At 38.5% G+C, this 23,726-nt stretch overlaps 1 pseudogene; it reads right to left on the reverse strand.

Moving 5' to 3' along the window:
• Positions 1–3,553: 3,553 nt before the first annotated feature.
• Positions 3,554–3,685, reverse strand: LOC120094034 (U2 spliceosomal RNA; annotated as a pseudogene).
• Positions 3,686–23,726: the final 20,041 nt, after the last annotated feature.

Genomic DNA, 23,726 nt, shown 5'->3' on the forward strand with positions numbered 1-23,726 from the left:
CTAACATAACAATATTTGAATTTATAAGTGATTGTGAATCAAATTTATGAGCATATAAAATAACTCTTAGAAGTATAAAAGGAGAGCATACCATCTGTACAATGATAATATGCCTCAGTGATAAAAATAGACTTATACCGTACAACTTAAATAAAACTATGGGTCAGTGCAAAGCTTTGGCCCTTACAACATTGGCAAGCAAAGTATTTTTAGTCTTAAAGACATTGTTTAACACCTACGGCTAGTTTTATTTTGTTTCTCATTGTATGATTGTTTAAAAATAGTTGGGGCTTCAACAGTTCTAGAATTGTTAGGGAGAGCATTGTGAGTGAAATGAGACTTTGGGGAACTTTTTAAACAGTGAAACAAGAAGTTCAAGGTGGATACATCTTAGCCAGAGTCAAAGGTACAGGAAAATGCTTTGAAAGTGAATTTTACTGTTTTTATCTAAAACACAAACAAACAAACAAAAAACAGTTTCTATTTCTCTCAAATTCCCCAAAAGATAATAGGGAAAACCTCATGGAAAATCATGTCAGAGTTATATTTCTCATTTAATTTAAGATAACTTGTAGACTTTAAATTTCTGTTTTTGCTTTTTTTCTTTGTTTGTTTGTTTGTTGGTTTGTTTTACTTTTCTGGAGAAAGAGCAGATATATAATGAACCTCAGAAGTGAAGAGCAAACCGTGTATTCTGTCTTTAATTTTCTCTTCTTTTCTTTTCCTCCCATAATTTAAGTTCTTTTCTACCCCTTTGAAAACTAAATATATAAATATAGAAGTTTGGATGCAGTTGATTTTAAGCTTAAAATGAGTGCTTTTTAGCTTACCCATCAAGGAACTATTACAATATTAATACTATTAGTTTTCCATTTTTTGATGTGATCTTGTAAAAATCCAAATTTATGTTTATTATTAAGTTCCATTTTTTTGGTTTTATACTAAAAGGAGTGATTGATTAAACAGTGTCTCTGAGAAGTAAAGGAAGTGTACATAGAATTTCTATTAAAATTATATCCTTAACATAGACCTTGGAATTATTTCCTAAAGCACAAATAATCATGTATATCCTTCTAGATTGTAAGATTCTAAACAAGATATGTTAATTTATGCCATAAGCATAAGTGAATAATATTCCATTTTGAATCATTCCCCAAGAATAAAGTATTTTGCTATGTTGAGTTTTTGTTTTTATAAAATAGATTCCTACACTTTTCTATACAAAACAAGAATATTAACATTATTTTATTTAAATTATGCTAAAGTAATGCTTAGATATAAAATTAATTTATCAGAAAATGTGATTAAGGTGTTCTCAATCTTAAATACTATGCATCAAATAGCATTATAATAACTAACATTTAGTCAAAATTCTTTTGAAGAACTCAGGTAGTCTACTTTATGTTTGTTTGTTTTTCTTTGTCTTTCTTCTTTCTTTTCTAAATGTCATAGTAAGGTCTCTTCACAGATTGATTGCTAACCCATTATTTTTAGCTATTTATTTTCATCCTCTTCAAATGGTCAAAGAGAACAGGTATTCCTTTCTCCATTTATCACTAGTTTTTTAAAAAAAGTTGCTGTGCCAGGCTGGTATGTTCCTCTTGGTCTTTGTGTGAGTTTCCTGCGTTTTGGCTAGACATGATGTTCTAGCCCCATGTAATAAATCTCTCCTGACATTAAGACATTTTCACTCAGCACAACAGAAACAAGAGAACTGATCTCCCTCGGGACGTGTTCTCAGAGTCCTCAAACTTGCATTTTGGTGGTAAATAAAAGAAACCTGAGCCAGGGAAAGTGTGGACCTGCCTTTTACAAACTTCCCATTCCTTCCTTGTCTCAGGATACCTTACTAAAAATTGTAACTGAGGGTTCGTGTTGTGAAGTGATGAAATGCTTCTGTATTTCCTCTCCAACATGAGTATGTACATTGAATCTTCTCTTCATCATGTAATAGGCTCATCTTCTACATCTTGACTTTTCCCATTGGCTTACTTTGTCTAGCCTTGATATGAGGGCTTTTGCATTGTTTTACTGTATCTTGTCTTATAGTGTTTGGTTGTTGTCTCTTGGACATCTGCTTTTTCATGAATGGAAAAGGAAGGGGAGTGGATCTGGGGGATGACACAGCCAGAATACAGCAAATACAGAGGCGAATGCCAGCAGCAAAACACTGAACTGAGAACGGGACCCCCGTTGAAGGAATCAGAGAAAGAACTCAAGAGCTTGAAGGAGCTCGAGACCCCTTATGAACAACACTGCCAAGCAACCAGAGCTTCCAGGGACTAAGCCACTATCTAAAGACTATACATGGACTGACCCTGGACTCTGACCTCATAGGTAGCAATGAATATTCTAGTAAGATCACCAGTGGAAGGGGAAGCCCTTGGTCCTGCTAAGGCTGAACCCCCAGTGAACGTGATTGTTGGGGTGAGGGCGGCAATGAGGGGAGGATGGGGAGGGGAACACCCATAAAGAAGGGGAGGAGGAGGGGTTAGGGGGATGTTTGCCCGGAAACCGGAAACCTGGAAAGGGAATAACACTCGAAATGTAAATAAGAAATACTCATGTTAGTAAAAAAAAAAAAAAAGAAGAAGGTAAACAGGAGCTGGAAGAAGTAGAGTAAGGGGAAACTGTGATCAAGATATGGTTTATAAAAGAGGAACCTACTTTCAATAAAAAAAAAAACAAGTTCTAATATCAATGAACTATCACCACCATTGTTTCTCTCTAATTCTGGAAACACAATTCCTTCATTTCAAATTTTTTGTTGCTCCTAGTTTCATTTTGCACTGATTCCCATTTTCTGAAAGTAGACTTCAAGGGTCACATCTGTGAATTTCAGATTTCTCAGGAAGTTTTCCCAACTGATTGATCAGCATTTGTTTGACTACAACTTATTCATAAAATCAAATAGGTCTAAAAATTAAAGAAGATATCAAATACAATTCTATCAGAGTATATGATATAAACTGAACTCTCTGCTCCTTATTTTTAGTTAGGTTTCTTTCAATGTCGGCTGAAAGCTGAAAGAATTTTCTACTGCTTGATATTTTATAACTGGGGCTTCCTGGATTGAACCCCTAGGTCTTTACCATCCTCTGCTTTCTGTCTTCATTAATCTTTCAGTTAAAATCTAGTGTGCCAGCTGCCAAGTCCATGCTGTCTGCCCTTCAATATCTCTGAAAAAGAGTCACTATGGTTGCATATTTACATCAATAACAAGAAAGTTACAAGAAATGGGTAACAATAGCAGTCTATAACTTAAATCCCATTCTGATGTCCTTGTCACTGCAAGCACATGAGCTTCACAGCATCTGCATTGCACACAGCCAGTTGGATATAATTATAGTATGATCATCAAGGTATGTTGAGAAGGGCATGTAATCTTTCCAAAGTGAAACACTTCAGCCTAGAAATAATGTACATGCTGGACATAAATTTTTGGATCATAAGTGGTGACTGGTGATGGAGAAATACACAGCTTAATTTAGAAAGGGAAATAGCCCACAAATCCAGAACTTTATAGTAGCTAGGATTTGACCAGTCTGTATTTTATTGTTCTTATCACTAAACTGTTTCAAAGTATATTTATCAGAACTGTTATGCAGGTGATTTTTGTCTTCTAAAATTGTGTTGATAAGAACAGACACTATACTTGATCCTAACCAAAAGGCTGAGAAGTTATTCACAGGCAAATGGATGTAACTAGAAAATATCACCCTCAGTGAGTTAAACCCAGACACAAAAGAACACACATGGTATGTATTCACTTACAAGTGTATATTAGCCCAAAAGCTCAGAATACCCATGATACAACCCACAAACCTTATGGAGCTTAAGAAGAAGGAAGAACAAAGTATGGATGCTTCAATCCTACATAGAAGGAGGAACAAAATAATCATACAAGACAGAGGGAGGGTGGAACCTGAGAGGGTGAGAGGAAGGGAAGTGAAGGGAAGGCAGGATCAGGTACTGGAAGGGACAGGAGAGAAGTATAAAGGGTCAGGAAATTGAATAGAAATATGTAGAGGTGGGGGATAGGGACCTTGGTTTAGCCACTAGAAAGTTCCTGATGCCAGGGAAACAAGAGGCTCCCAAGACCCAGTGGGGATGACTTTAGCCAAAATACCCAACAAAGGAGAGATAGAACCTGTAGAGACCACCTCCAGTAAATAAGAACAGCCCCCAGCTGAGGGATGGGGCTACCCACCCATCTCAAAATTTTTAACCCAGAAACGTTCCTGTCCAAAGAAAGACAGGGACAAAAATGGAACAGAGATAGAAGGAAAGGCCATCTCGAGACTGTCCCACCTAGGGATCCATCCCATATGTAGTTACCAAACTCCCGACAGGATTGCCGATGCCAAGAAGCACTTGCTGACAGGAGCCTGGTATGGCTATTCCTTGAGAGGTTCTACCAGCACCTGATGGATACAGATGCAGATACTCAGCCAACCATCGAATTGAGCCTGGGGCCCAGTGGAAGTTCTAGGGAAAGGACTGAAGGAACTGAAGGTGTTTGCAAGTCCATAGGAAGAACATTATCAACTAACTGGACTACCCAGAGGTCCCACTAAACCACCAACCAAATAGTATACATGGAATGATGTATAGCTCCAAATATATATGTAGCAGAGGATGGCTTTATCTGACATCGTGGGGAAGGAGGCCTTGGTCCTGTGGAGGCCTGAAGCTCCAGCATAGGGGATTGTTAGAGGTGTGAGGCGAAAGTGGGTGAGTGGGAGGAGGAGCACCCTCACAAAGGCAAAAGGGACGGGGAGAAAGGGGGCAGGATTGGACATTTGTGGAGAGGTAACCAGGAAGGGAGATATCATTTGAAATGTAAGTGAACAAAATGATTAATAAAAATAAAGAAAAATAAAATAAAATTGTTTTGAGGTGTTAAGAGCCTATCAAACATCAGGAGGAAAGAAAAGGACACTTTGGTCACATGATGACCATGAGCAATTGGACCAGCTGCATGAACAAAAGCAATGGTGCTCACTAAGCAAATGCTGCAAGAGGTTTCAGGCCTGATTAGGACGGTTCCATCTATGCTAGCAGCAGGAATCTTCACAGAAGGACTCAAGAAGAAGGAAGCTTGGCACTCTGAGCACACATATGTCAATGTAAGAGAAGTCCTCACAGTAGAAGTGGGGAAGATTGATGATTCTCAAGGTATTGTAGAACATAGTCCTCCAAGGAAATCAGCAACCATCTTCATCAGATCAGCGTGTCTGCTTGCAAGAGGCCACGAGGTGTGGTGCTATTGGTTGTTTATACACTCAGAGGGGGTGGGCAGAATCATTGAACCCTCACCTACTTTCCCAACCCCACATAGTTTGTTTGCAATTCTACCCTAGCAGCATGTGGGAATCAGGACTTCTGATGTGCTACTAATGTATAGACTTGAAGAGATTAGTTGAAAGTGGTTCCATGTATGACACCATTGGGAAGGCATAATCAATGGTGGGTGAAGACTCTTTAATGGGGCTGCTTTGTGGTCTCCTATACTCCTTCCAGGAATTCCTCACCCATTTTCTGTAAGTAAGTCTTATAAACCCATTCATCCTTCACAGGGAATGCTGACGGAATTGTACTTTGACTTTGGAACCTAATGAGAAGAGGGTAGACATTGCTTATATTTCCCTAGGGAAGGAATTCTTGCAACACATGGCCACCCACAAAATCCTTCCCAAGGAACTACATTTTTTTGTTATTGTTGTTACTGCTAACCCCTTCTGTCAACACAATCATGGCAAATGTCTTCCTGGACTCTTCAGCCAGTGAACATGTGAAACTTTTCATCAGGAAGCAGGATTCATCTTGTAAATGGTCAATTTTCCTTCTTGAATGGCTCCACTTATAACCCTTGGGGGAAATTAATCATCTGAGCTTCCTCCATGTGGACCACAGAAGGGGAGGAAACCAGAGAGGAATGAAAGACAAAGTCACTCAGAATCATAAAGAGATGAGACACAACATTCCCTCCTCCTTTAAGTTCCTTTTCCAGTTGTTCTTGAAACCAAGGTGATTCCTGATCTTGAATTCTCTAAGATGACTCAATATAATTGTAAATTATTAGAAACATGCTTTCTTCCTTAAGATAGTTCAAATTTATATTTACCTAAAATCATAAAAACTGGTAGACCGAAAGCAACTATGCATTTGATTGCAAATTGAGTTTAGATATTTACAACTATTGACTGGTTTTGTTGGTGAATTATTATAATGAAATGTTAGTTGTAGATTTTTTTGTGCCTGACAAACTTTATGAAATGAATAGTTTTACTTCATCTATACAGAAAATTAAAGCTATGTTCAGAAACAGGATCTACATGACCTTGGATTAAGCAGCTGTTCAGTGGTGAAGAACCTCTTCATAAACTTATGTTAGCTCCCCTGAACCCTGGGCCCTCATCTCATGCTCTTGCCACTATCTCCTAAGATTAAACCCAGCGTGAGTTCCAAGTGGCAAATATGAAGTCATGAAAGTGTATGAAATTTTGGTTTCTCCAACTCTTCACAAGTTCTCAGAAAAGGAAATCAGTGTGGTTCAGGGTCTGGAATGGTGACAGGGTAGAGTTGGGTTTTAGGGGAGCCTGCTATCAAAGTCAGTCTTTCTGTATATTGTCCTATACTGCAGTCTTTGAGGGGTTAGTTGCAAAGGAAAGGAAATTATGTAACAGCTAGTTTGCTCAGAAGTGAAATCTGTTCATCGTTTGGCTGGTATTTACCAGTGCCAGAGGTCAAAAGCTACCAATTCAAGAGATAGTGCATTCTTCCTTAGTGAATGTCTCCCAGTCTGCAGGGCCTCATAACTCCTTTCAAGTCTATCTGTGTTGCCTTCACAGTATTTTAATCACAAACATTCAGTCAGCCACAAACACATTCCTCTACCATTCCTTCATTGGTGTCTTAAGAATGAACTAAACTGTGAACTTACTTTAAAACAAAACTGAATAGTTGAAATGTCTGGCTGCTTCCTATCAGTACAAAAAATATTGATTTGTACAACAGCTGCAAGTCGTTTCTGTAAGGATTAAGTTGTACCCAAGGAAGGCAGGGGAGGGGGGAGGCATTGCCTATAACAAGGAAAGCATAATGTTCTCTTATGGAAAGAAGTAGACATACCCATATCATTTTAAAGTTTAATATGAAAATGGCTTTGAAAATTAAATGGACATCTTTTTCTATGATAAGGCATAAGATTTCCAGATGAGAAGTGTCAGATCATAAATTTTGTAAAATTAGTAAAGCAAATGGGAGGCAGGATTGCAAACACTAAAAGCATCAGCTACAACAGCTATAACAGTCAAATGTTCCAAAAGGTCAAGTTTGCTCTGGAAAGAACAGGAAATATGATTTCTGAGGTCTTCTCTCATTGACAGCTTTCCCCCATGAATGATATAATCTGTATCATTTTTGACTGACAAAATTATATAACAGTGTGAAACACAAAATAGCTAACAAGTACTCTCAGTCCACCACTGTAGCTTAGCAAGTCTCCCACTTGTGTATGATAAACACTGACAGTTGGTGCAATGAATGAATCGTCCACAGCCACTGGCAAGCTCTTGTGGGTCTCAAATCCAGTCAGGAATTCCAATATCTATCCTTGCTCTCTGTACTCAGCAATGAGTATACTCAGCCCACCTCGAGAAAATCTGTTCGTCAGTAGTCAACTTGTTTATTAAATCAACCAATTAGTCTCTCAGGAAGCAAGGCATGGGGGACAAGAGAAATGGTTTGAAAGCCAGCTGCCAGATGTAAATCTCAGCTTTCCTGCTTAACAGAGGGGCTTAACCAGCTAGTGGCTTAGATTGGGAGCTCTGGAGAGTGTGTGGGGGCTGATGTGACCCTGTGGGATTAGAACTGTGATGGCCAGAGGGTGTATCAAAAAGATAGAGAGCCTGGGAAAGAGTTGGTGATAAGGAAATAGGCCAAGCTAAAACATTAGGGTTTCCTTTGTAATTTTGACAAGAATGTATTTCCTTTAAGACATTTTAGGTTTTATGATGGCTAAGCTTGGTTGTCAATTTGACATATACTTACCTGGGATGATGAGATTACATTTAAGAAATTGCTTCCATCAGACTGACCAACTGTGGACTTCTCTGTGGGACATTTTAAAAATTATGGTTTGTTCATATTATGTGGGCCATCCCTCTATGAATGGTGTCATCTGAGGAAGTAGGTCTGGACTATAAGAAAACCTGACTCTGGTCTAGAAGCAAGCCAGTAAAAAGCATTCCTCCATGGTCTCTAGTTTCTGTCTCCATGTTTCTGCCTTAAGCCCCTCCCCTGGCTTCTGTCAATGGGAGACTGGAACCTACTTGTATATTACAATAAACCCTGTCCTCCTCAAGTTGCTTCTCACTGTTTCTCAACATTACTAATGCTGTTACCCTTTAATATCACGTGTTAAATAGTTGCACTTGTTGTGATGACCCCTTAACGATTAAATTATTTTGTGACTACGTCATAAGTAATTTTGCTACTACTAAGAATCATAAGGTAAATATCTGATATGTGATCCCAATGGGACCATTATACACAGGTTGAGAACCACCGCTTGGCTGTGGAGTTTATCATTGCACCAGAAAAACAAATTATAACAGGTCACAAAGTAAAGAGAGTTTTAACTGAATAAAGACTAAAAGTGTTATAGCTTTAACTCTATTGCAAAGGAAATAAAACAGGCAATCTCTAAAACAAAATGAGACTTTGATAACAAATCCACTTTATCCTGTTTCCTTGCATCTTTACGTTTTCTATCTTGGTATCAATCCCAAGCAAACTTTTAGTTAACAATGTTTCCTGATACCGTTTTGTATGTAATGAAAGTTTCTTAGGATGACTCTTACCCATCTGAACCATCAAAGCCCCATTCATTTAAAAACTCGTTGGTTTGACCTGCAGTATTTGGGGGACCCTAGAACCACAGAGTTTAAGACAAGGGCTTCCCCTAGGGAACTTTACAGCGTGCCTTACAGAACAAGAGATGATTTCTGGGCAGGGTTTGCCAAAGAATTTTACCTAATATTTCAAATTTATTTTTTCTTTGACAAGTGTGATGGGTAGTGTTAATTACCAACTTGACATAAACTAAGAATGGGCCTCTGGGCATGCCTGTGAAGGGCTTGTTGATTATGTGAAGGCTGCACCCTTATGGGGCATCCTCCATGATACTGTAATGTCCATGGGTTGGTAAAGGGTGTGGAGATAATTTCAGGGGACAGCATCTGCTTTATTGCATGTGAGCAAATGCTTATACAGTGAAAGCTTATTGACTGTGAAGGGTGAGTAAATTTCCTCCAAATGAATAGGAATTTCTGATACCACCATTGTTTCTATGTAGAAGAAGCACATCAGAGGAGACTTGGAGAATGCAGGCACCTCCACACACCAGCTCTAAGCTACACAAGCTTCTTCCAAAGTCAGCTTTTTGACATCAGGAGCACAGGGTGCCACATGCTTCTTATCTAGAAGCAGATTGTGCCTGGTAGGCTGCCAGGTCCTGCCACATTTTCTTCCAGAAGGCAGACCCATCCACTGTAGATGGCAACATTCTCTGGTTGGGGCCTTGAACTGTATTAATAGAGATTAAAAACTGAGAAGCACTATGCATCATAGCTGTCTATTCCAAATTTTAGACATAATACTTCAAGTTCACAGTGCCTTGACTTCCCCATCATGCCATGATAGGTTGTACATTTCAAAATAAACCATTTCCTCACCAAAGATACTTCTGCTGGATTTTTTTATGATTATAGAAAGAGGCAAAGAGACTAAGACACTAAGTGATGTAGTTTTTGGTACGTGTAATCGATGATATATTTTTTAGTGCACAATATATTTTATCCCAACTATTATTTTCTTACTTTTCTACAGTTTCAAACAGATTCTTACTTATGCTTCCATTCTCTGATGCTAAAAAAATGTAATCATGTCAATTCCAAGTAAACACAGACTATGACTTTTGCTCTTCCCTTCATTCCTTTCAACTGGAATGATCTGCATTCCAGAAGGCTTGTGACATCAAGGCTTTAGATGACGGCTTGGGGAGTTAGAAGCTTGGTTCCAGTTCCTCTCCTGTTCACAATGGTCTCCACACTGCACTTCACTCCCCTCTTTCTAGAGGCTTGGTATCTGTTGCCATTGGCATCTGTGAAAAACCTGTTCTATTCCTCAGTGGTCCATACATACTGTCTTGTATTTATTCAACAGAGAAATCACTTCTCCATTTTTCTTTTTCTAATAATTTAATAGAATTTCCAACTGTTTGCAATATCATCAAAACCTAGAGGTGTAGGGCAAGTTCAGCTTTTCTCCCTTGGCACTGTGGCACCACGTCTCTAATTTTGCTGACAACCATACTTAGGTTTGAGGAACCCTGGAAGGTTTTCAGTATCCCTAGACTCACTCAAAAACTTGGCTCGTGCGTTCCACTTTGTGATAATTTTGTTATGAGAAAGTGGCATGGAAACCTCCTTAGGAGATCTTTCCTGCCTCCATCACTCCCACTCCCTTCTCTGGCTCGCTTCTCTCCTTAGCCCTATATTATTGTAAATTAAGTTTAGAATAGAAAATGTCAGGCTTTTAAATAAAATTATGTTCTTTCTATCTCTACTGTTAATACACAATGTGATATATTTTGACCATTAAGAGAAGGCTGCCTTCAATAACTCAAAAAATATTTTTATTATTTTTAAGATCATGTCTTTAGAACCTTAACATTGCTGTTTTAAAAGTTTATTTGCTTTTGCATGTATGTATGTGCACCACATGTATGCAGTGAGGAGGAGAAGGAGACCAGAAGAGGGCATCATATCCACCGGGATTGGCATTACAGATACTTATGAGTCATTGTGTGGGTGATAGGAATGAAACCCAGATTCTCAAAAAGCAAAGCCAGATGACTTATCTTTGTGTTACCTCCAGCCCGTTTGTCTTTTTTCTTCTTTTCTTTTTTCTTTTATTTTAGAATTGAGTCTTCTGTGTGGCCTTTTTTCTTTCGATATGATTTCAGTTCACACTGGCTAACATCAATGGAAGCGTTTCTTGATAAAACTTCTATAAAATCTAGATAAAACCTTTATTGGTATCTATGAGAGAAATAGGTGCTTTATGTCAGGATTAATTTTTTTGAACTCTGTTGTAAGAAAATTCATGCTCATCTTTCCTAAGGTAGAACTTCCAAGATCTTTTTCAATCAACAGTTATAAAATTAAGTTTATTTATGGTAAGCAATAGACATCTAGTATGCTTACTTTAAGCCAAAAAAAAAAACCCAAAACAAACCAAAAACATCACAGGAACCATTTTGAGGTATCACAGGAATGGCATACAGCAGAAATTTAGACACCACATCATTGTATTGTTAAAGAACAACCTCTGCCTATTATTCACATCTGGCCTGGACCACATCTTATTCTACACTAGATGCTCAGGAGTCAGAAATAGAAGGCCTGACCCCTGAGCCTGTAAAGGAAGAATGCACTGCAGTGGAGCGAGATCTTCTACAGCAGAGAGGGGCAGCTCCTGAGACCGAAATCAAGCCAAGATCATAAAAGAGGATAATCAGTTGCCTGTGTACGTGGGAATTTACACAGTGATAATTTTTGAGGTCTGTAGTTTATACACAATATTGCTTAGGGCTGGGTATATTACCAATCACCATTGATATATATTCCTATATTCTCTGTAAATTTTCTAAGAGCTCAGAAAAAAAAATAACATCTATATTCTTCCCATCAACGATGAACTCTTAAGATAACCCACCTAATTGCTTTCTTTTCATAAAGCTTTTGCTGTGTCATGTCTATAAGGATAGAAAACATAATGTTTTATATAAACATAATGTTTATAATAAAATTAAATATGGCTTTGGAAATAGTCCAAGGACATAGGTAAAATAGATTAAAAGAAAAGAAATAAGAGGCATCCTGTACCATTTGAAGGAAAAGGGGAGAAAGTCACTCACAATAGATCTCCACAGTAGCTTTAAGAAGAGACACGGTAAATCATTGTCACCGTCTGATCTTTCCCTGTCCTTCCTCCATCCTTCTTATCTCCTTTCCTTTCTTATTGTCACCCATGCCTGAACCTGGTAAGCTGGTGCTGGCAGCAGACCCGTGTGATCACCTAATGTGATCACCACAGATCAATTTCAATAATTCAACAATTTGATAAGAACATTCACACAAAGGTTTTTGGAAATGTTCTTTTAATAGGTCTATGAGATCTTTTAATTTTTGTTCTTTGTGGTTAGTTTACAAACATCTCCCAAACACTGCTACCTTGTAACTTTGGATTTTTGTCACAGTAACGTTGAAAATAAGTATGTCATTCCTTGACAGTGTATGTGGGATTCTCTGTAAATCTTTAGTATAATTCTGTGTAAGCTTGCCCACAAATGTGTTTCCACTAAATCTGAGATGCCTAGACTTGATGGTGAGAAACACGTCAAATACCATTTCCCGGGCCTTAATAACTCTGTTCACAGAGAAACTTCAGATTTTAGTTGGATGCAGACCCAGTAACTTTCTAAGGGGTTGAGTGGCTCTTTGTTTTTGAGTAGATAGTTTCTTGTGAAAAAAAGATGGCCTTAAATGAAGATGAAGATGCTTTTTTATATATAAAAATAAAACTCTCATCTTCATTGTTGACTAACTGCTATCTAATTTTAACTGTACTAAACACTTTAATAATAGTGATCGAGACAGTCCTGATTAAGGAGCCTAAGGATCACAATGGAGGAGTCGGGGGTGGGGATGGGGATGGGGCAGGAGAACTGAGTGAGCTGAAGGAATTCCCTTCAACAACCCTTAGGAAGAACAACAGTATATACTATCCGCTCCTTCCCCCACCCCTACCCCCAGAGCTCCCAGGGTCTAAACCACAAATCAAAGAGCCATGGGTCCATGGTTCCAGCTACATATGTAGCAAAGTATTGCCTTATTTGGTATCAATGGGAGGGGAGGCCCTTGGTTCTGTGGAGGTTTGTGGTCTTAGTGTAGGGGTATACAAGAGCAGTGAGGCAGAAGTGGGTGAGTGGGTGGGAGAGCATCCTCTTACAGGAAAAGGGGAGGGATAATGGGATGGGGAGACCAGGCATGAGGACAACATTTGAAATGTAAATAAATAAAATAACCAATTAATAAAAAATCATAGGGGAGGTTATATATTGTGATGTATTGTCACGAATATCATTATCTTCATTTTCAGATTCCCCCAAATATCTTTTAAGTGGTAGACTGAGGTTTTAAATTTACAAGTGCTGATACAAATGTTCACCAACATTAAGCAGTACAGAAAGCAATGGACTAGGATATGACTTGTAATATTTTGTAACTAGTATGAAAACTCATGATTAGTGCTAGTGCTCTAAAATATATATTTAGCTGCTCTGTTAGCAGAAGGACTTTTGTTTACCATACCAAGACACATGGTGGATCAGATCGTTTTACTTTGCCACCAGAACTCCAATTTAAACACAAGGAAAGGAAAAGGATTATCTGCCTTATTATTATTATTATTAAAAATGGTTCCTCAGCAATTGCTCAGTAGACATTGGTTGAAGACTGAGCACACTTATAAAACCACAGCCATAAAATGAGCACTGCATCAGACAGTGAGAGAGAATGAGAACTAAACCCTGTGCTCATGGAGAATTTAACCTGTTTACTCAACTCATTCAACTTTGCGCATGCCCGCGTGAGCTTGCCTGTGTGCGCATGAGCATGCGCGCCTGTGTGTGTGTGTGTGTGTGTGTGTGTGTGTGTGTGCACGTGCGTGCGTGTGTGCAAGCGCATATACACTTTCAGTGGTAAGTGTTATAAATTATAATAGTAGGAATGTAAAGTACCTGATCCAGTCATAATGGAATATAGGATATGTACTACAAATGTGTCATGCAAAACTGTTTAGAGGACTAATTTTCGAGAACGTCATAACAAAAATGATTAAAGCACCTAGTATAATATCTTAGCTGGAGAACCATTTATATTATAATTGCTTATTTGTAGTCTCAAATTTTCTATATTCTATAGTAATCTCTCCTTGATCACAACACTTACATACTTTATTATATTTTCTCTTCTTTTACCTGAGAACACTCAGGAATTTTGAATAGACACAGTCATAGCTGAAATCTCATTCTACTCTTGATGATTCTAAGGGAATACACTGAAACACTGAAATGGTTTACACAGTGAGAAGACAGATTCTATAAGAAAGCGTTTTTGCATGTTCACCTAACAGGTTATTAATACATGGCCTATTTCAGTAACTCTAAAATTAAACACCAACATCAGAAAATACCTAATCAATAACTGGGTAACTGAATTAAACAAATTGTTCTCAAAAGCAGAAGCTCAAATAACTTGTAAATATACAAAAAGTTCAATTTTCTTAGGTATGTAGGAAATGCATATTGAAACTCCAAGTATATACCATCTGACCCTGTATCAGAATGCCCATCAGTAAAGGAACATCGGAACCAATATTGGCAAGGCAGTAGTGAGCAAGGGAAAGGGACCCTTACACTCTGTTAATGTGGATGTAAGTTTACTACAGCTGCCAAAGAAATCAGTTTCCTCATAACCTAAAAATAGTAGTACTACATATCCCAACAATACCAGTCCTCTTAATAAATCTACATTAATACAAGTCAACATAGAACAGAAAGAATCCCACACACCATGTTTGTTATTGAATTATTTATGGCAATTATAGAATGAGAACTTGCGTCCATCAGAAATGAGTGGTAACAAAAATGGCAATTTTGTAATTAACATTGAAGAAGAATGATATCATTGTATTAGCAGAAAAATGGATGGAAATGTAGATTATCATCATTAGAAACATTAGGTAGGGCAAGAAAGACAAGAGGAACATGCCATATACAGAACTTAGACACGGTATATATATGCCTGCGTCCTGGTTAGCATTTACCATCAATTTGAAGATGCTAAATAATAAAGAGTCTCAACTGAGTAGTTACCTTTAGAATATAGGTCTATGAGTGGTTGTCTTGACTGTATAAGTTGATACAGGAAGGCCCAACCCACTGTGGCCACAGGCTATATAAGAAAGCAAGCTAAGCAAGAGGCTCTAAGTAAGACATAGAGAAAGGCACCATCAATGTTCTTCCATGGTACCTGCTTCCAGGATGCTGCCATATTGTCCTGTCCTGACTTCCCTTAGTGATAGATTGTGCCCTAAGAGCATAAGTTGGAAAATCCATTTTTGTTTGTTCTTCAAGATACCTTTGGTCATGGTATTTTTACTCGCAACAGAAATTAGAGTAGAACAACATGTGTGTTCCTGTGTGTGTGTGTGTGTGTGTGTGTGTGTGTGTGCTTGTGCATGCATGTGTGTGTGTTCGTATGAATATGAATGAAAGAGAGACTATCTTGGTAGGAAAAGGACAAATGGAACAGAGACAAGGGATAGTAATGACTGTCATTACAGCTCTTAGCTAAGTACTATGATGAATGTATGTGGAAATGTCATAACCCCCAGTGAACGTGATTGTTGGGGGGAGGGCGGTAATGGTGGGAGGATGGGGAGGGGAACACCCACATAGAAGGGAAGGGGGAGGGCTTAGGGGGATGTTTGCCTGGAAACCGGGAAAGGGAGTAACAACTGATATGTAAATAGGAAATACCCAATTTGATAAAGATGGAGGGAGAAAAAAGAAAGAAACCAATTATTTTGTATGTTAATCAAGATTGATTTAAATAGTTAAAAATTTACATTTGATGCTATATATTCTGAAATTTTTATTAGATTTCTACCACTAACTGTGTCGTTATCATACTATTATCTCTCAGCTTTAAATATACTCTTCTTTGGCTATACTATGCAAATTGAATAACTTAAACATATTATTTATTTATTTATTTATTTTTAACATGATGGCAAGAAGTTACAGAGTTATGGAAAGGGTTTTTTTTTTCCTGTTGCAATGGTAGCATTCTTCTGCTCATTGGTTTACTCAATGCCTAGTTTCTGTCATAAGGACTGCTGTTTAAAGCATCTCCCTTGATATATTTTAGACTTTTCAGGACCAGGGTCTTGAAGCATGAGAAGCTTCTCCAACGTCAACTTCTCATGTGTAATATTTATAGTCCAAGCCATTTCTTCACTGGGCTACTATAGCGTACAGTTGTTAGAAATGATTTTCCATAGATATTGCTGGAATCTTTGTTTCCTTTTTCCTTTTTTTTCCTGCAATTCCACAGAAAAACATATCCCCATAAAATTTTCTCTTAGCCAGATAATGAGGGATTTCCTGGGGTTAGATTTTAGTCATTTTTGTGACAGGACGTAACAGCCTCTGTCACCAGTCTCTGCGGCATCTAAATCTCAGATGGAGTGGACATGGGGATGTGGGGAGTTTCCCTTAAACTGTGCAGAACAGTAGATTCAACACCAAGAGTAGAGATGGCTTTCATGTTTGCTGTGTTCTTTAGTAATTCCTTTCCCTTTCCTGATTGTACCTGCACAGGTAATGTCATCTTAGGTCAGACTTTTACATTCCTATTTTCCTAAAACCATTTTGTTATAAAGATTATGAATGGACACTGAATTTAATTTTTTCTGCAGTAATTAAAATGGTTTGTACTGCATGGTTTGTTAATGTGACAATGCACGTTCATTTTGATGTGAATATTTCATTACTGGAGCAAATTCAATGTAACCCTGGTGTTTATGTGTGATTGTCTATAGTCTGTCAATGTTTTTCTTAGAATATTATGCCTATGTAAAAACAGACTGAGCCACAATTTTCTTTATTCTTTGTCCCTGACTTACATAGATTATTATCTTCTATTCTTCCCTTTCTGATCCTCCTTCTCTTCCTCACACAGCTCCAATGAAACCTCTTGTTTTCTGCCTCCACACCTTAGAGACTTGATATTCTTACTTTGAGCTGTAACAAAAGCATTTTTTCTTCCTCATGTAGCTATCCAAACTAACTTTATAAAGTCATAGATTAAAAAATACTGCTTACATATTTAACAGAAATATAAGCAAGCTAGCTGTAGGTTATGTGTTATCCAGAGTTTTTGCAGTTCAATTTTCAAACACCATCCTAAAGATATTTTACCATTTCTTTAACTTTGTTCATTTTCTTCCCAGTCAGGTACAGAGCCAACATGCTTAGAATTAGCGAGTGTCCACTTGAGGCTTAATGGTTTCTGTTTGAACTAATGATTTGTATCTCCATCTCACCTTGTCTTGGTTCATGATATCTTAGCTTATTACGAACGCTGACACATTTTTTAAGCCCCTATTTTGAACAAAGGCAAACTGCGATGTGTTCTTTTTAATGTCTGAACAAATGCTGACTTTTCTTCAAATATCCCAGCAAGCCATTAAAAGATAGTTTATCAGCTGTACATGTGAATTAGGGTCATACATGGCAGGAGAAGATTCACTAATGTGGGAAAAGGAGCATAGCATAGCCCTGGGGGGCTGTCAACAATGCCAGGTTATCTTTCAAAGTCCGCACACATTATTCCTCTACTCCTGTTCTGCTGGCTACCTTCCATGTTTTCAAATGTGCCTGGTTTCAGGCTTCTCCCTACAGTCATGACTTCTGAGCCATCTGTCCTTATAGCGTCATCTTCCCTGATTTCAAAATCACTCCAGTTTTCCAAGGTTTTGAAGACACACCCACAACAAGGACCCTTCCCCTATCTACTCCAGCAGCCCCAAGAAATATTATTTTTTCCTGCATTTTCACTGAGTCACTTGTTTTTCATTTGAAATTCTATATTCTAATTGGGGATTCACTACATTAGTTAATCACATATCCTTTTAATATTTCAATTACATAGTTTGAGTCATTCAATAACGTTTCCAACTATATTCTCTTATACCTAGGGCTCACATTCTAGAAAAAGTGTGAGAAGGACTTAAGTGGTAATACCATTAACACTTACATAGCACTTAAAATATGCATTTTACATATATGCCTTTGTTGTAATTCTGCTATAAATTATTATAACATGTATAATGAACACCAGGACATTTTGTTAGTCAGAGATTAGAACACTTGTTTAAGAACATGAACCTCATTTTTGCAGTTTAAGTATCTTGTTTTCAGCTAAATGAAGAGAAAGCTACAGGTGGAGGAAGAAGAAAGTGGTTTGGAGAGTGACAGTACAAACCAGTGTAGCATTAACAGGTTTGGAGCTCAAGGGACACAGTGGGACAGAGTTTGAGACAAAGAGACTTTTCTTACTTCTGAGAGGTCTTATTCTGGCTTCAGTGCAGGAAGGGTTCATAGGAAGACAGTGTCCCAAACACCCTAAGGGTGTTCTTGGCAGCAGTGAGATCCCATGTTCCTGCCATATTTCCCCATTTTCTCAGGATGTACATTGGCTGTGGGCACAGAGAACGTTTTGTGCTCAGAAAACACTGCTGAGGCAGATTTTGAGTGTTAATATCACTAGGATACTCTTCCTGTCTGTCTAAAGGTACCTGGAGATAACTCAGCCATCAGACCTCCTGGTAACCTGCATTAGTGTCGTTGTTAAGATGCCAGCAGTAACAATTTAGTCTTGTGGGAGATCTCACCTATTCCCCACAATTAGCTTTGAAGATAGCCTTTGCTATTTCTACCTTAGATGGTTAAGGAACCATAAGTCAGATCAGTAACTTACTGAAGACCAGGCTTTATACAAGCAGCAAAACTGGTGTCCAAACCCTGCTATCTATTTCTGAATCTAATATTCGTGAATCTTGTTGCTCCACTGTGTAATGCCGCCTTCCCATGATCATTTTTGCAGACACTTCTGTGTCTTCAGTTTGACCCTGGCAAGCAAAGCATTCCTTTCTCAATATTTAGCATTTCTCATGACCTAAAAATTAGAATTCATTGATCTTCCCATAAAATGAATTCCCCAGTGAATGGTTTTTCTTTCTTTCTTTCTCACTCACCTTCAATAAGCTTCAGTCTGCCCTCCAATCTGGTGATTCTCAGTGCGCTGTGTTCAGAAAGTGTGGGTTTCTGATGCAGTTATCACTTTTAACATGAGAGTAAGTGTCTGTGTATGCCACAGCTGGTTAGCTGTCATATGGTACACAGATGACAGGAACCCTCCATTTCCCACAGTCACCTCACAGAAGTGTTTTTCTAAATGTTGACAACAAAGAGAGTTTCCCAAGGCATTCTGTCCTTCATAAATCTGAGCATTTCTCTGCTTACAAATTTCTCTAAACTTTTTCTACTAGAAAAATAAAGGGAAAATACAAAAATGTTATCTCAACCTTCAAAAAGAAGAGGGGGTTATTTTAAAATACTGTAAAGATGTAGCCCTGTGGGATATTCCATACGGAATTGTACTTGGTATTTATCAGTCCTAATAACATTGTAGGTTTGTTTTTTCTCATAGGTTCATGGGGATAGGGATGATTGGCAGATGACAAAGCTTTGTCTCTGAGTCATTGCCTTATAGTAATACTAAATTTTCTAAACTGCCTAAAGAAACATCACGTACATTGGGACAAGAATATTTTGATGCATTTTAAGTCCAATATATTCTCTGTTTCAGAAATGGGCCCATTACTTCATAATTTCTTTCATTTATGAATGTCCATAGTTTTGTATTTTTTAATTTGAATTGCTAAACAAAATGGAACATCATTTCGAAAAAGATGCACTGAGATTTACACTCAAATTGTAGGGTTTTGTTTTTTGTATTTGTTTTCCTACCTTCAGCAATCATGAATACACTACTTGCCTTTTCACAGTGTGTCTATTTAAAGGAAGATCAGGGTGAACAACAATGAGGGGTCATGAGGGTTGTACCAATGCTAGGCTATGGCATCTCATCAAAGTGGCTCTTGCTTCTCTAACAGTATCTGACAGTTTGAGGCTGATGTTTGTAAGACCACTATCTCTTGAAAGCATAAGAAGGTGTTGAAAGGTGCGAAAGCAGACAGTTCGGTCTATATGCATACATGTTCACATATGCATTAGAACCTGACACCTTGTTGCTGAACACATGCACTAGGACCACACATGGTAATGCTTCATCTCACTGGTTTCCCACTGTGTAGGCCACCCCCATTTCCAAGTGGTCAAAGTCTGTATTCCTGAATTCACTTCAGCTACTACTTCCTCCACACATTCATCACTCATCTACCCGACTCTCTTTAAAGTCCATTGTCATCTTCTGTGTTAAATAGCAGTATTGGTTTCACCATTTTCTTTTTCTCATGAGGCAAATGTTCTAGCTTTATTAAGGTCAACAAGATCTGTGTCTTATACCCTCTCTGGATTCTCAAAGTTCCTACCCAGAAGCTCTTCATTACATAGTTTGTCTTTGAGTTCTTCCTGCACTGATGATGAATCAACAACCCTCCCTGTACAGCCAAGAAAATGCTCTATCATGAAACTACATCTTTGAATTCTTCACAAATAGTGTAATACACCAGAAGGAACACCAGAGATAGCAGACACTCACTGAGTGTTATCTGTATTCCTGTCGATCTGTAAGGAGTTCTTTGAAGTGGAAGTAAGCACTATTATTTCTACTTCACAAGTTTTGACCCAAGCTTTCAATCAAGGGAACAATAATTAAATCTGCAAACCCAGAAGCTTGGCTGAGGAAACGATGTCCTCAAAAAGAAAGGCACTTAGTGAGAGAAAAGAAGAGAAAAATATGGATTTATCGTGGAGCGAGGAGATCACAAAGCAGGGTCAGATTATGTGAATCAGTTTCATATTGAGAGAGCTGTCAAATAATCAGAGCCCCACATAGATGTCTTCTAATCCCCTGTATTTCAAAACAAATCCACTTGGATGTGCTAACCTTCTCTAATCCATTACAAAAACACCATCCATATTTCTCTCAACAATTGCCTGGTCAGTTTTACTCTCGTCTGGCAGAGCAGAATACACATCCAGGAATATTAAGACTCAAAGGCCTGTTATTATTTGTAAGGTTACAGCTCTGTAATTCCTATGCAGGATATACTGCATATGTGGTCCTTAGACCTCATTTGTATCATGTTCCTCTGAGGCACTGACGACCAGGTGCTGCTGCCTTCCTGTGACGAGATGGAAAAAAAAAGAGTGTCTTCTATTCTTAAACTTTATTCCCCCTTCAAGTTCACTTTTCCAAGGATGAATAAGTCATTGGCCCCATTCTCTCCATTTTAGTCACCGTTTTACATACAGCATGACATTCTTGTTCCTCTTCTTGGCCCCCTTTCAGGCTAGATGAATATGACACTACTCGGTAACTGTCTTGAGCCATTCAACTGTAGCTCAAACATTTGGGTTTTCTTTGAAAAAGAAAGGACACTTGGAAGTTTGCTCAGGCAGATGCAGTAACTTTATTGTCATGTAGATGATATGAAATCAACACAAGAGAGCAGATGGGGGAGGGAATGTAACTGCCATCTGGAACTTTGGAAGAGAATGATGTTCTTGTAACCTCAGGAGCTATTGAGCACAATTGAAGCTTGTCTATTTTTTGGCAATGATTTTAGGATGCGTACAATACCCTGGATTTTCTGTCCTGCTGTGTATGGTTTTGGGGAGCATGGGATTGATCTCTTGCATAGTGGTGAGCAGCCAAATAACTTCTGGGCATGACACTCTGGGGTGCACCTCAGAGCTATTTTTATCACTTTCCTCATATCAAGAGTCACCACAATAAAACAGTGTCAAGAACACACATTTTGTATTGTCTGATATTTCTGTACTTACTTTGTAGAAACAGACAGTATGATTTTTCTTGCACATGGGACATACAGAGTTGATGAGATCTGTAGAACTTTAGTCATGTATATAAATTATTTGGAATTAATTAAAATGGACAGAACTAGAAAATTCCATCCCAAGTGAGGTAACCCAGACCCCAAAGGACATGCATGTTACATACTCACTGATAAGTGGATATTAACCATGAAGTTCAGGATACCCATGATGCACCCTGTGGATCCAAAGAAGCTAAACAAAAGGAAGGCCAAGCAAGGATGCTTGAATCTCACTTAGAACAAGGAAAATAACTGTTATAGTAGGCAGAGGGAGGGAGGAAGTTGGGTGGGAGGGGGCGGAAATAGGAGAAACAGGAGCAGGTGTTGAGAAAGAAAGGAGAGAGGGCCAGAGGGCCAGGAAAATGAATGGAAATCTGCAGCTGCTAGGGGTAGAGGGTAGGGTGGTGAGAATCTCTAGGAAGTACCAGAGAACTGGGATCTGGGAGGCTCCCAGAAGTCAATGTGGGTGACCTTAACCAAGATGCCTAACATAGGGGACATGAAACCTGAAGAGGCCACTTCCTGTTGCCAGGCAGGACCCTCAATGGAGAGATAAGGACACCAATCCATCAACAAAACTCTCTATTCAAAATGTGTCCTGTCTTAAAAATAATTCAGGGACAAAGATGGAGTAACTGGGCCAATTTGAGACCTATCTCATGGGCAAGCACCAATCCCTGACACTATAAATGATACTCTGCTATCTTGCAAACAGGAGCCTAGCATAACGGTCCTCTGAGAGGCTCTACCCAGCAGCTGACTGAAAGATGCCAAGACCCACAGCCAAACATTAGACAGAAGTCAGTCGGGGACCCTTATGGAAGAGATGGGGCGGGGAATCTTTGAAGACCTCGAAGGGGAAAGAACTCCACAAGAAGACTAACAGAGTCAACTAACCTGGACCACTGGAAGCTCGCAGAGACTGAGCCACCAACCAAAGTCGCCCTCCTACCCCAAACATATGTAGCAGATGTGCACTCAGTCTCCATGAGGGTTCCTGAACAATTAGAGTGGGAGATGTCCCTAAAGCTGTAGCCTGACTGTGCAATCCATTCCCCAACAGCTCTGCCTTATCTGGCTTAAGTGGAAGAGGACTCACCTAAGCCTGCAAAGACGATTTGCCAGAGCAGATGGGGAAGGGAGCAATCAGGAGAGGGAGCAGTGTTTGGAATGTAAATTAGTGAACAATTTTTTCAACTTCTCTTGCCCATGCTATGAAATACATATCTTTCTTCCTCTTCATTGAATTTTTACTTAATAAGGGGTTTGGTTACTCTAGCAGAAAGAGCATATAAAAGTCAATACTAAATAATTGGAAGCCACAATGCAACTTAGCTTCTCCCTGCAAATACTATTCTAATTCTCATCACTGGAAGGAGATAGTTTTGACTTTATAATATGGGAAGTCCATTGTGGTTTTCTTGACGTGTTCTCATCATAGGTCTCCCTTATTTCTGCCCTCCAGCCTATCTTCAGGGAGTTCTTAGCTATTACTACTAAATCTCCACTTGTTCTCATGGGTTCTTAACATGTTCCCTCTTCTTTAAAAAATCCCTGAGTTTTTGAAATTGTAACCTAATTACAGCATCCCCTTTCTGCTTCTCCTGCAAACCCTTCCACGTGCCCCCCCACTGCTTTCTTTTAAACATATGCTTTTTTAACTGTCGTATATTTAAACATAGCTCTAAGTACATAAATACAACCTACACAGTCTATATAATGTTACACGTGTGTATATGTTTTCAGGCATGACCATTTGATTTTACTTTACTTTGCTGGAGCAAATATTACTCTCGGTTATATAGTTCCATACTAAACATTTGTAACTAGGAGCTGCAGATGAGAAGAAGCACACTGTGTTTCTCTCTAGTTCTGAGTGAATTCATTCAATATGATCATTTCAAGTTCCATCCATTTAACTGCAAATTTCATCTCCTCTCTAT

This window comes from Rattus norvegicus, chromosome 7 (assembly GCF_036323735.1).
Source record: "Rattus norvegicus strain BN/NHsdMcwi chromosome 7, GRCr8, whole genome shotgun sequence".
Taxonomy (NCBI): Eukaryota; Metazoa; Chordata; class Mammalia; order Rodentia; family Muridae; genus Rattus; species Rattus norvegicus.